Source organism: Salvia miltiorrhiza, chromosome 1 (assembly GCF_028751815.1).
Source record: "Salvia miltiorrhiza cultivar Shanhuang (shh) chromosome 1, IMPLAD_Smil_shh, whole genome shotgun sequence".
Lineage (NCBI taxonomy): Eukaryota > Viridiplantae > Streptophyta > Magnoliopsida > Lamiales > Lamiaceae > Salvia > Salvia miltiorrhiza.
The window spans coordinates 23,274,659-23,288,716 of record NC_080387.1 but is presented as its reverse complement, the minus strand read 5'-3'; the positions used below and the strand labels follow the sequence as shown (position 1 = coordinate 23,288,716).

The window sequence follows — 14,058 nt, the reverse complement described above, 5'->3', positions numbered from 1 at the left end:
AGTAAATCACGGGCATTTGGAGGAAGCGAACAGAAGAAGGAGGAAGGAGCTAGAAGAATCTGAAGAAAGGGAAAGGTTGACTACAGCAAGCAGCTGGAAGCTATCTTCAATCGGATCAATCAAGGATTGAGCTAAAGAAGGAAAGAAGATCTCGATGAAGATATGAAGCTGGCGCAGCTAGGGTTAGACCTCTACCATTCGGCAGTATAAAAGAAGGATGATATGCAGCGTAAAAAAAGCTTGGCACTTTTGAACCTTTGTTTTATTTAGTTTACTACTTTAATCCTGCCGTGTGTGGCATCCAAACAATTTACATTCCAGTACTATTTTCTATTTTCGTTTGCTTTCAATTCGAACAAGATTCAAGGCTCGTGGCCTTGGGTATTATTTCTCGTATTCAAGTATTTCCTTTTTGCTACATGATGTGTTTAATTCATTTCGCATTTACGAATCTTGCTATGTGTGAGTAAATCCTTTGGTGAGGTTTTAGGGGTGGAAATAATTGTTGTCAACATGTAAATATTCGTGAGGCATTTGTTCTTTCGGTTGAGTCTCGTGGTTCCAAACAAATCTGTGCCAAACCATGGACAGTAGGGGCCCAACGGGTGATCTTCGTTCGGTAAAACAATGTCCGTGTCAAGCAAAGTCCAGGGTATACCAGGGCGTGACAACCTGTAAACCCACGACCGAGTAGCTGAGCAGCGTCAACAAAAGGCATTGTAGATCCGGAAGGTGGGGAAAGGATTGATGGGATACACTGTCCTTCCTCAGTCTTGGGCTTCTCTAGAGAACATCCATCAACTGTGACGAGGCATCAAGCCATGGTTATCAAACGAGGAAGGTAACTTCTGCGCCGTAGCATGTCTATGACTGGTCGGCTAACAAGCCGGAAATGGTTGTGTCCAGGAGGCATGTGTCACTCAAAGTGCAGAGTTGGGGACCTCGGGAGAGAAGGTTGGTGAGGGTCATACTTGGTGAGTAACGGGTATGACTACCATCTAAGGAGAAGTGAAGCACTGCCTTGTGACCGGGGATTGTGTGACCTTCGGACCAAGTGACCACAATGGACTCAACCATCCCAAGTGTGAAGTATAACTCCTTGAAACGCCCCAGTGTCTTTGGGCCACGCCTTGGGATTATATGGATCATGGACGGATTATCAGTATGCCTATGACCGAAAAGAATGTTGACAACAGTTGTGACCTAACCGAACAACCTCACCCCTTTGTTATTATTGATCTTGTTTAGTTTCTTGTGCAGAGTATACAGATTGAGACCGGTGACACCTCAGTTTGTCATTGGAGAACAAAGTGGTTCCTCACTCCCTGTGGGATTCGACCCTACACTTGCCACTAAGACTTGTTTCTTGTTGTGAGACGTAGGAGCGTGTACTGTCTGGCTCAGGCATACACAAGTATTTTGCTCGCACCGTACGACGGGTGCGTGTCATTCACTCAATAGAAATGGCTTCTTCCATCCCTTATGCTGACAAGATCGTAAGCTATGAGTCATCGGTGTGGCTCTCCCACTTCACAAACGAGGAGCACCAACAGGCGCTGGAAGCTCTGCGCAGACACCAGTGGACTACTTTCATGTCCACCGCTCCAAAGTTCTTCCTTACTACTCATGTGAATCAGTTTTATGATTCACTGGCCATTGATAAAACAACCGGCGAATACTTTGCCAGTATCACCATCTTTACCACCCCAGACTTCAAGGAATCGGAGAAATTCCGACTTAATATCTCTGTTGCTGTTAGGAAGGTCTTTGATCTTCCAGTCACCGGACTGCTTCCCACCACCATAACTGAACAGAAGGCAATCAGTCTCCTCAGGCCAGCCATCCAAGACAGATCAAAAACTGATGGCACCCTCCGTGTGGCAACTTTCCATCCATGCCACAAAGTTTTGATCAAGATAATCTAGCGTTGCTGGTTTGGGATGAAGGGATTACCGGATCAAGTATCCCTTCCATAGAAGGTTCTATTAGCTGCACTGATGCAGCCCGGTCCCAACAACTGGGAGGCAGCTTATCTCCGCCTCCTTGCTGACGAGAAAGCCCACACCCGTTCCCCCAAATATCTCTACCTCCCGCTTATCTGCTCCTCCAGAACCTCAACGCTCAGCTGAAGCTGAAGTGCCATTGCCTCCCACTGCTGTTTCCCGCCGAGCTCGCACCACCCAAACCAAGCCTCGCTCAGGCAGAATCTCAGTGCCCATTCCCACAATGGCCACTTCTTCAAAGCCTCCTTCTTCCTATTTGTTATCTCCTTCTTCACCTCCTCTCCCTTCATCACATCAGCATAAGTCCTCATTTCAGCCTCCCACCACCTCTGACATTGAAACAATCCCCACGACTGTTTCAGTTTCTCTCTCTCATCACATTCATCTAATCCCCTCTGATAAACCCATTCTCCAAACTATATATTCCTGAGTCTGACACTCCATACTCAGATATACAAATCACTCACATCGTCCAACCTTTGGAGGTTTTATAGAGAGAGGTTGCACTTTTTAAGCAATCTCTTCTTGAGCGAGCACATTCATACATCAAGGCCAATCTTCCAAGCCTTGAGAATTTTTCTAAGGCTTATATTGATGTAGTGCTCCTCCTCTACCTTTCCTACCTAAAAATTTCTCCCTGGGTGCAGATCCATGACCTTCTTGTCGTGGACTCTGCAACCAGTTTTGCCTCCAAAGAGGCAAAGCTGTACAACAAATTCAACATCTCCAACATGTGGGATGTCATACATAATTTTGAGAAGGTAGTCCAGAACTACCTTGAGTTTAGTGGTGTTTTGATTCGCAGGGGCGAGGCTAGTCCATCAGGCTCAAAGGATCAGGCTGACATGCAGACTGAAGAGCCGATCTTTCACACTCAAGAAAATGGAGCCCCAGCACACCAGACTGATGAAGCTGAGCAGCCAAAGCAATGGATACTGAAGAGCAAGAGCAGCATACTGAAGCTGCTGAAATTGAAAAGCAAGCCCCCGAGGGCCAAACTGAAGAAAACGTGGCTAGGGAGCCCCAGACTGAAGACATTCCATCTTCAGTCCAGCAGCCACTCTCCCCTACTCAAGAAGGCACTGTTGTGTCTGCACATACTGAAGTGTCAAGGTCTCCTTCACCGATGAAGAAGGACCTTGAAGAGGCTATGAGAACAATGAGTGCCACTGCTGAGGCAGCCGCAGATGCCTTCATCAATTCTCCTCCGCCCAGTGAAGTCCAAAAGCTAAAAATTGAAGGGAAAAGGCCCGAAACTGAAGCCGAAAGGTCATAAACTGTTGTTCCGGCCACTAAAGGGGCTAATACTAAAGGAGTTTTGGCCACTGAAGTTCAACAAACAGAGGTTCCTGAAGAAGGACAATCTGAAGGAGTTGTACCTGTAGAAGGAGATGCAACTGCAGCTGAGGAAGAAGAAGAATAATAATAAGAAGAAGACGTCGAAGAGATCGACACTGAAGCACTTGCTAAAACTAATTTAGATCCTGATATCACTGAAGAGCTGGAGTACTTGAAGCTGCAACCCCAGAGGCCACATCAGTCTAACACTCACGGGATCTGCTGAAAACAGGACCCAATAGCTCGAGAGGTTTGTTGAATTGCAGCAAAATGAGATTCAAGATCTCAAACACAGACTGAGTGGGAGCCATCTCTATGCACTGAAATAGGTGCATAAACTTCAGGCTCTAGAGCAGCAGGTGAAAGACATGCATGAAGATCATGTCAACTACCAAATCACCTCCAGCAAAAACTTCATCGTCCTAAAGATAACATTCTTCGACCACACAACAAAAGCAGCTCCCTCAATGGCAGGCTTTGCATCTCTGAAAAAGAAAGTTGATATTATGGATTTGGAGCGCCCAATTTTCTAATGCTCAGTCCAAGCAGATGTATATCGAAGTATTGGAGAAAATTTAAGACCTTCACTCGAATATCGTCTCCAAGCTCGACGTCTAGACCATGATCAACGACGATGTTCTGCCTCTCAAAGAGAAAATCGAGAAGATGGATAAAGAATTAAAGGAAGTTAGGGAAGTGGCCCACCCTGAAGAATTCAAGAGAATTCACTCGAACCTCAATCAACTCTTTGCCAAAGTGGAATCCCTCCTTGATGATGCCAAAAAGGGGGAATGATACATCCAAGGTCCAGAATTCTCCGCCGCGTCAATTGGAGATGCTCCTCAATCGAAAAAGAGGGAAGAAAAGGGTCTGGAAGGCAAAGGGAAAACAGTTGCTCTTGCACGTCAATATTAAACTGTATCTAAAAAGCACCGGACTAATGTTACTAATGTTGCTTAATGTTCTCCTGAAGTACTATGGTAAAAAGGGAGAAGATCCGTACAACTTCTTGAGCGAATTCATCAAGATCTGCAAGGTGCAGAAGCGCCCTACTGGGGTAACGGAGGAACACTTCAGACTAGCTGTTTTTCCCTTCACTATGACAGCAGAGGCGAACTCTTGGTTCGCGAGTCTTCCACCTTATTCTATCACTACATGGGCGGAGATGAAAAGGCTATTTTTAGAGCACTTTTTCCCTCCTACCAAGACAAATGCGCTTAAGAAGGAGATCAGTGGAGCGAAGCAGGAGTATGATGAGTCGTTAAGCGCTTATTGGACCAGATTTAGGAGATTGGTGGACAGCTGTCCAAACCACAAATTCTCCGAAGGAGACCTTTTGCAGTATTTCTACCAAGGGATGACCGTTGACACTAAGAATTTGGTGAACTCAGCAAGTGGAGGTGGATTTTCCCAGAATACTGTGAGTGAAGCCAAATGATTGATTCAGCACTTGGTGGACGCAACGAGAGAGTATGAGGAGCCGCGCATCCAACTGCTCAAGAAAGCTGCTCAAGCTAGTTCATCGGATTTTGAGGATAAATTTGAAGCAAGGATGGGGAAATTGGAGAGAATGTTGAGCACTGTGGTGGAGAAGGTCGCAACGGCTGGACAACCATCAGAGAAGCCATGTGGAGCATGTGGTAATCCAAGCCACACTAGCCTGCAATGCACAGGAGATGAGGAAGAATATCAAGCCCAAGCGAATTCTTTCCATAATTTTTACAGCAGCGACGCGCCACTACCACCTTTGTCCAAATGGGACCCGTACACGAACAATCACAATGCACCATGGAGAAACCATCCCAATTTTCGTTGGAGGGATCCGGAGCAGAGGCCACAAGAGCAGCCACCAGCGATGCAACCGCCGCAGCAGCAAAACTACCGTCCTCCACATCAAAGGACGAGATATCAAGCTTCACAAGCTCAGCAACATCCTCCCGAGAAGCAAGGCAAGTCACTGGAGGAGATGATGGCGAACTTGATTGGTAATCAACAATTTTTGCAGAATAATGTGCAACAACTCCTACAATCCCAAGCCGAGCAGAAGGTGCAGATAGAGGGGTTAGCTCGTCAAGTGTCTCAGCTTGCAACGTCCGTGAATCAACTCAAGGGCCATCAAGGTAAATTGCCATCGCAAGTCCAATTGAATCCAATGGAGAACGTCAGTATGATTACTTTGAGGAGAGGTACAGAGGAATCGCCAGAGGAATCAACAGTCAGAGCAGAGACGCGCTGTAGAGAAATGGATTCCCGCCAGAGGAATCAACAGTCAGAGGAATCGCCAGAGGAATCAACAGTCAGAGCAGAGACGCGCTGCAGAGAAATGGATTCCCGCTCTGGCGACCTTCTCTTCTCTGCAGCGAACAGAGGTTCAACAGTTGAGCAGAAGGGCAAGGGAGCAGCACTTGAGTCCACCGAGGAGGAGCAAACCAAGGTCTCTAAACCTTCGAGCCTACCTGATCCTAAGGTTGCAATATCAGTTCCCTTCCCAGGATGATTAGCAAGGAAGAAGCCTGAGGAAGAGATCAATGACTTCATGAAGATATTTGAAAAGTTGGAGATTAATCTTCCTTTCCTCCAAGCACTCAAACTCCTTCATCTGAGCAAGTTTTTGAAGGACTTCATCGATGGAAAGTCTAAGAAATCTGGAAAGATTGTGATGGGCGAGAACGTGTCATCAGTGATACGAAAAGAGTTGCCGCCCAAATGCAAGGATCCAGGTATGATTTCTCTGCCATGTTTCATCGGTGATACTAAGATTGAGCATGCTATGTGTGATCTAGGAGCTTCTATTAATGTCATGCCCTTAGTTGTTTATAATAACCTAATTGGTGTGAATTTGGTGGCTACTAAAGTGGTGATTCAGTTGGCTGATGGGTCACGTGTTCATCCTGAGGGTCTTCTAGAGAATGTCCTTGTGAAAGTGAATAATTTTGTTTATCCTGCTGATTTCTATGTGGTGAAAATGAGTGGTATGCAGTCGAAGGAGTCAGCTTGTGTTCTGTTAGGTCGTCCTTTCTTAAGGACCACTAGGGCAGTCATTGATGTTTATAGTGGTACTATTTGTTTGGATTATCATGGAGAAAAGTTTACTTTCAACATTGATGATACCATGAAAAGTCCCCATGCTGTTAAAACTGTTTGTGCCACTGATGTTGCTGACCCTTTTGTCCACCAGATCCCCAGCCGATGAAGAAACTGAACCTCGGCGGTTCTGCTCCTGCTATCTCTCTTCGCCCAGCTCCTGCACTAAAACTGATGGTTGCCCAAGAACTGAAGTCTTATGAGAAGGCGAATCTTCTAAGGTCCCATGCCACTAGGAAACAATTTGAGCACGTGGGAATCGCCTCAAAGAAGTTTTCATCAAGTGGTCTCACGCTTTTGCCAATCTTCCTAAGGATTCAACTCTTAGGGGCAAGCATGGGACTACTTCCTCAGAAATTGGAGAGAATTGGAGAAGATCAGGTTGATCCTTGATGCTGCTGACGCCGCCGAAATCAAAGAAATCAAATATCCAGTGCTTCCCAAAGTGACACCTCCCAAGACTGGCCGACATGTCAATCGGGAGGCCATTAATCAAGAAGTTCAAGCCGTCTGCAACGTATGGAGGATCAAGGAGCCCAAGGAGGTGTCCAGCGTGAAGACTACAGTTTTTGGGATTTATGGTCAAAATCCTTAATTGTAATTTACTGCTTTCATCATGTAAAAACTGATAGTGTATAATACTTAGAAACTGATGCATTATCAGTTTCTGATGCAATGAAGTTACTTCTTCCCAAATCACCTGAAGACAATATCTTTTTGTCCAGGCTCTATTTTTTTTACTTTATGCTCTGATACTCCTGTTTTGAAAGTTAGCTTTTATGCTCTGATACTTATGTCTTGAATGTTGTATTCTGTTGGTCGAGTTTTCTGATTGTAGGTTTTAGGACTATATTGTTAAGGGGAAACTGCTTTCCCCCATTCTTTAGAAACTTGCTTTCAATGTTTGTCTTAGGAATTACTATGAGGTTTTGGCATCATCAAAAAGGGGAAAATTGTTTAAAAATTAATAGAAATATTTTATCCTTGTTTTGATGATTCCAAAATACTTAGTTTATCTTCACTAGACTAGAGTAATTCTGGACTCAAGTGTTAGAGTCCATGTTTTTAGCTAGACTGAAGAGCCGAAGACTGAAGTTCCAGTCAAACTGAAGACCAAAAGACTAAGCCTACTGACTCATACTGAAGGACACGTATATTGAAATATCAGTGTTAGGAAAATACTGATACATGCCACGTCGGATAAAACAAAGACTAATACTGAAGTAAAGTATCAGTTGAAACCTCGGACTTATTCTCTGTCACAAATTGATTATTAGTTTAAGGATGTTTCAATCGCTTTAAAAGAAGCTACGTGGAAAGCACGCAAGTACAACTGCATTTAATACGAAGATCTACAGAATTATCCTTCGGAGTGCGGAGTTTTCCCTTTCGTGCTGCTTTATTCAGCAGCACCCTCACCTAATGAAGAAAGGACGGTACCTTCTTTCACTTTAGAGAAGACGCAAACTAAGGACCTTAGCCCAAATTTGAATCTGAGTCACAACGACAGAAAATTGAAGATAGACCTCCTCCAACGGATCTTTCTCTGGATGCTGCCTATATATAGAGCTCAAGGATCAACCTCATTCTTCATCGATTCAACGTATAAGCTGAAACTTTGTTGAACTCAAGAGCCAGCAACTTCACTGCATTTAGTTTGAATCGAATAAGAGAATACTCACGGTTGTAACCATCAGTCTAACTGATAACATATATTCTCTTAGTTTTCTTAGGCATATACTTTCAAATCATTAGCATAGAAACTGATTACCGAGAGTCTATTCTTAGTAATCCTAGTTGGAATTCGAACCCATTTTCAAGAGTGAGAAAAGAGCATTTGAAAGAGTGTTCGAGACAGTTGTCAGAACACTAGGTTGTTTAGCACCCAGAAGTTAAGCGTATGGTTTACTTAGCACCAGTAAGCTAAAAAATATAAGTCCAACCCAATGTGTTGCCATTGAAAAGAGTTTTTCAGTTAAAGGTTTGTTGTGCACCCGTAAGCACGAGCCTAATCGATTGTCAGTATGATCTGCTGACTGTGGAAGTAGGAATCAATATTTCGAACCACGTACAAATTCTTATGTTCTTTACTGCTTTCAGTTTTTCAGTTCTTATTTGTGAACTTATTCTGACATATACTGAATACTGATATTCTAAAGGACAAACCTTAAAAACTGATTCTCTGTTTCACTAAAGGCTATTTCAAATCGCTTCCGCCTAAGTGTTATCAGTCTAACTGACAAGTCTGAAGACAGTCAATAAGATTTCTAACACTACTCTGATTTCAAAACTGAAAAGGTTGAACCTTTATTTGAACTTCAGTTTGTCGACTAGTTCTTCACACTGAAGTTAACTGACTGACTCATTATTAGTCTCAACCTTGAACCTTTTCATAAACTGATCTTATAATTACTATTCACATCAGCTTCAGTTTCAGTTTTCTTGCAAAAATAGCCTACTGGTTTATTTTCCTCCCTCCCCCCAATACACCAGTTCAGTATCCCATCAAGACCCAACAAATGGATACGGTTCTGAACCCAAGACAATGTGAATCGTATGGATCCGCACCTGGATCTTATTATTTTTGGACCCATTTGATTTGGACCAGATCCAAACCTAAGTAAAAAAATTCAGTTCTGGATCTAGACCGAGGTGTTACCAAAGAGGGGTGTGAAAGGTTTGTTGGGCTATTGACGAGCCGGCGAGAGCAACACTTCATCTTAGTTTCTCATGGTTGTGTGTGTGCGTGGTCGAGAGGGCCGTACTTGAGCCGAGTATCTTCAATTTTTCTCTGTGCTTCTTGTTCCCTTTCATTTATGTTTTTTTTCTATCTTCTTTGTGGTGTTTTGATGTTGTTCTTTATTATTTTGTGTAGGTTAACTGTTGTCGAAAATTTCCATTCTTGTTGTTACCGTTGCTGCAATTCTTTTAGAAACAATAACACGGTTTTACAGCTGCCTCATTATTGCCTCAAGCTCTAAAGGAGATTATATGAAACAATAACCACGATCAATACCTGTTAGTGAGGAGCATCTGGAAAAACTCACGGTTTTGGTGCATCTTGAGCAGGGTTATGGGTTTAATGTTGATTGATGTGGCAGAGGCGATATGGGGTGAGTTGGAAAATGAGGAATATGAACTTTAGTGTGTTATGTTGTGGAGTGCATGGACCTTTATTTTGCCTCATGCTCTGAAGGAGATTATATGAAACAATAACCACGATCAATACCTGTTAGTGAGGAGCATCTGGAAAAACTCACGGTTTTGGTGCATCTTGAGCAGGGTTCTGGGTTTAATGTTGATTGATGTGGCAGAGGCGATATGGGGTGAATTGGAAAATGAGGAATATGAACTTTTGTGTGTTATGCTTTGGAGTGCATGGACCTTTATTTGCAAAGTTAAGCATGGCGAGAAAGAGAGGCAGGAGCAGCCGAATGAAATCACTTGCTTGGCCCTGCTGGATGCATATAAGGCAACTCAACCCATTTATACTAATGACAAATTTGTGGGTATTAAGGTTGGTAAAAGATAGTTGGAAAGACCGCGCAGGGGGCGATTTCTTGTGGATGTTGATGTTTGTTTTGATAGCTAGAGGAATATTTATGGGACTGGTGTTATCGTCAGAAACCATGAAGGGAGAGAATCATGGCAGCTGCCATAAAAAAGCTTAAGGTTTTGTCTTCTGTGATGACAGACGAATTAATGGCGGTGGTGCAAGGAATTATTGTGAGCACGGAAAATGATATAGCACCGATCTATCTTTACGGATTCCCTTCTCGCAGCAAGAGTGATGGCGAATGAAGGTGAGGAAGAGAAATTCCTTCCAAGCGATATATGCTATATTCTGCAGGTAGCTAGGGAGAATTATTTAATTATTTTGAACTATGTTTATAGAGAGGCTAATATGATTGCTCATGAATTAGCTCATTTGGCTTATGATTGTCCGACATTTATTTGTTGGACATCGAATTTTCCTGATTGGCTCAGAGAATGTGTTTTGGTTGATGATTCTTGAATAATAGCTCATCTTCCTCTTCAAAAAAAAAAAAAAAACCCAACAATGGCCAATTCAAATCTTAATTTACATTCATCCAACATATCTGCTTATTAAACTTCTTTTTAGTGAATCAATATGAATATCAATATTCATATTGATTTGCAAACAGGAAACAAAAATGGAACTTTTTCAAAATTCAGTATGCAAATCGTGGTGGGGACAAAATGATACAGAACTTGTGACAAGAAATTCAGTGGGAAGGTCAGGAGGGATTTTAACTGTCTGGAATAAAGACAAGTTTGTGGCTTCGAGCAGCTGGGATTTACCGGGAGCGGTGGTGGTTACTGGATGGTGGAAACCGGGTAATGTTTTGTGTTGCTTTGTTAACGTTTATGCACCAACTGATTCTCAGGAGAAAAGGATGTTATGGGATAAGCTCAACTTGATTGTGAAGCAAAATAAAGACGCGTGCGTATGCATTCTGGGAGATTTTAATGCGGTGAGGAACTCGGTTGAAAGAGCAGGTCGCGGCCATAGCCATGGGACGGGGGATGCAAGATGCTTTGATTCTTTCATTCGAGACTGTGGACTGATCGAAATCAGAACCCAGGGCAGAAAGTTCACCTGGTATCAGACAAATGGGGGTTGCAAAAGCAAGCTGGATAGATTCTTGGTTAACAATCAATGGATTAGTACTTGGCCGGCGACTTTTGGAAGAGGATTGCAAAGAACTTTCTCAGATCACTGCCCGATTTTACTTAATACAAAGATGATGGATTGGGGGCCTAAACCATTCAGATTTGTCAATGCTTGGATTTCACACCCTCAGTTCTCTTCTCTGGTTCAGGAGAAGTGGGAAGGTTCAAGGATCCAGGGCTGGAGTTGCTTTGTATTTAAAGAAAAATTGAAAAAATTAAAGGACGATCTGAAAGATTGGAATAGATCGACCTTCGGAGATATTGAGCAGAAGATTGATGCTTTTAAAAAAGAACTCTCCGAATTAGATGGTCAAGATGATCTTCGCGGATTGGAAGAGAGGGAAGTGGTTAGAAGGAATGAAGTCAGAGCCCATCTTATCATCCAGTCAAGGAATAGAGTGGAACTTCTCCAACAGAAATCAAAGGCCCGGTGGCTCAAAGAAGGCGACGTTAACTCTAGCTTCTACCATAGAGCTATCGTTGGCAGGAGGAAAAAGAACGAGATGGCTGGACTGAAGGTTGGAAGTCAGTGGTTGGAGGAGCCGGACTGTATCAAGTTGGCTGTGAAGACCCACTTCGAAAGTTTCTATAGGAAGAGAAGCAGAGTCTTACCGGTCTTGCCTCAGAACTTCACGGCGAAAAAGCTTTCGGAAGAGGATAGAAGTTGGTTGACCAGACCATTTTCAGAAAAGGAGATTAAAGAGGCAATCTGGAGTTGTGAGGGCAATAAAAGTCCAGGCCCCGATGGATTCAACCTTTGTTTTTGGAAGGCTTCTTGGGAAATTATTAAGACGGACTTCATGAAGGTTATGCAGGAGTTTTATGTCAACGGGAAAGTTCCTCGAGGTTGCAATACCTCTTTCATCGTGCTCATACCGAAAAAAGAGGAGGCATGCAACCTGGACGAATTCCGACCTATCTCGCTTATCTGCAGTCTTTACAAGGTGATCACTAAGATATTGGCCGGGAGGATCAGAACGGTTATTGATTCAATTATCTCAGAAAATCAATCAGCTTTCATCAGCAATCGGAACATCCTCGATGGAGTTGTCATCCTTAACGAAGCGGTTGCAGAAGCGAAAAGAAGCAATAGAGGAAGAGTGATCTTCAAAATCGACTTTGCCAAGGCGTATGACTCTGTTGAATGGGACTTTATTGATGCCATGCTTGAGAGTTTTAACTTCAACTCCACATGGAGAAAGTGGATTAACGGTTGTCTCTCCTCAGCAACAGCAAACGTTCTCGTCAACGGATCACCTTCGGGTGAATTCCGTCTTGAAAGAGGTCTCCGGCAGGGCGACCCTCTTTCACCGTTTATTTTTCTCATTGTCGCGGAAGGGCTCCATTCTTTGATCGATAGAGCGGTGGGAAGACAAATGATTAGACCAGCGGAGATTGGTAAGGACAAAATCAAAGTGTCACACCTCCAATACGCAGATGATACGATCTTTCTTCTTGAGGATTCGGACGGCAATGCAGCTGCGATGAAATATCTTTTGATGCTGTTCCAGTTTCTATCAGGTCTTACGGTGAATTTCAAAAAGAGCAATTTGATTGGAGTCAAGATGGATAATGACAGGATGGAACAAATGGCACAGACGCTTAACTGTAAAACGGCCACCTGCCCGTTCACTTACCTTGGGCAGAAAATTGGAGGAAAAAGAAGTAGAGTGGCGGATTGGAGCTTTCTTGAAGAGAAGATAAAGAAAAGAATCGAAAGCTGGAAGAAATCGAACCTCGCAATGGCAGGGCGCATTACCTTGATTAAGTCGGTACTGCAGGCTATCCCCATTTATCAACTCTCTTTTGATGTGATTCCTAAAACAATCGTTAGGAATATAAATTCCATGTGCGCTAAATTCTTGTGGGGGGGAAGAACAGCAGATGGGGTGATAAATTGGGTGAAATGGACAGAACTTTGTGATAATGTGCAGGAAGGGGGTCTTGGCTTTAGAAATCTCGAGTGGTTTAACGAAGCGTTGGTGAAAAAATGGGTTTGGAGGTACCTCGCGGGGGGCGATCAACTATGGGTTAAGGTAGTGAGATCTTTATATGGGGATATCCGGTGGGGTGAGGAGGGTCTGGAACTTGGGGGAAACAGGGGGTGTAAAAAAGGATGGTGGGCGAGTACTATCGCTGGAGGAAGGGGACAGACGGGGACTTGGTTTGTGAGACATTTACAAAGAAAAGTTGGGAATGGAAAGGGAACAAAATTCTGGGAACATAGGTGGGTGGGGAGCAAACCTTTGAAACTTTCTTTTCCTAGACTTTACAACCTTTGTTCTCAAAAGGAAGCTTCCATTAGTGATATGGGTTCTTGGGTGGGGAATTCTTGGGTGTGGAATTGGAGGTGGAGGAGAGAACTTTTCAATAGAGAAGATCAGTTGGTGAATGATCTGTCCGCTGTTGTTGCCAATGTCAATCTTTGTGCAGGTGTGGACGACGGATGGAAATGGACTGCAGATAAAGAGGGAGTTTTTACCACGAGGACAGCTTATAAAATAATTAAGGAAATGAGATTGGAGGAGACAACAACATCAAGCCTCAAGGAGAGATATGCGAAAGCATGGAAGATTCGTGCTCCCCAAAAGGTGAAAGTCACAATGTGGAGAATCATGAGAAACCGACTGCCTACCTGTGATAACTTGGTGAAACGGAGGATCCCACTTGGAGAAGAGGAAGCTTTTTGTAATGCATGTTGTCAGAAGGAAGAATCAGCTCAACATATTTTCCTACGATGCCCGAAGACAGAAATGGTGTGGAACGAAATACAAAAATGGGTGGGAGTTGACTCAGTTCGAATCGACAATGTCGAAGCACACTTTGAAGCCTTCTCAAACCTTGGGACAAGGAAGATCAGTTCGAAGTTTCTCTCGGTACTTTGGGCGTGCACTACCTGGCTTATATGGAAAGGGAGAAATGAAAGCAGATTCGAGAG

General features: G+C 43.5%; 1 pseudogene; it reads left to right on the top strand.

The window, feature by feature from the left end:
• Positions 1-14,058, top strand: part of LOC131002256 (uncharacterized) — an 81,057-nt pseudogene that overhangs the window by 31,745 nt on the left and 35,254 nt on the right.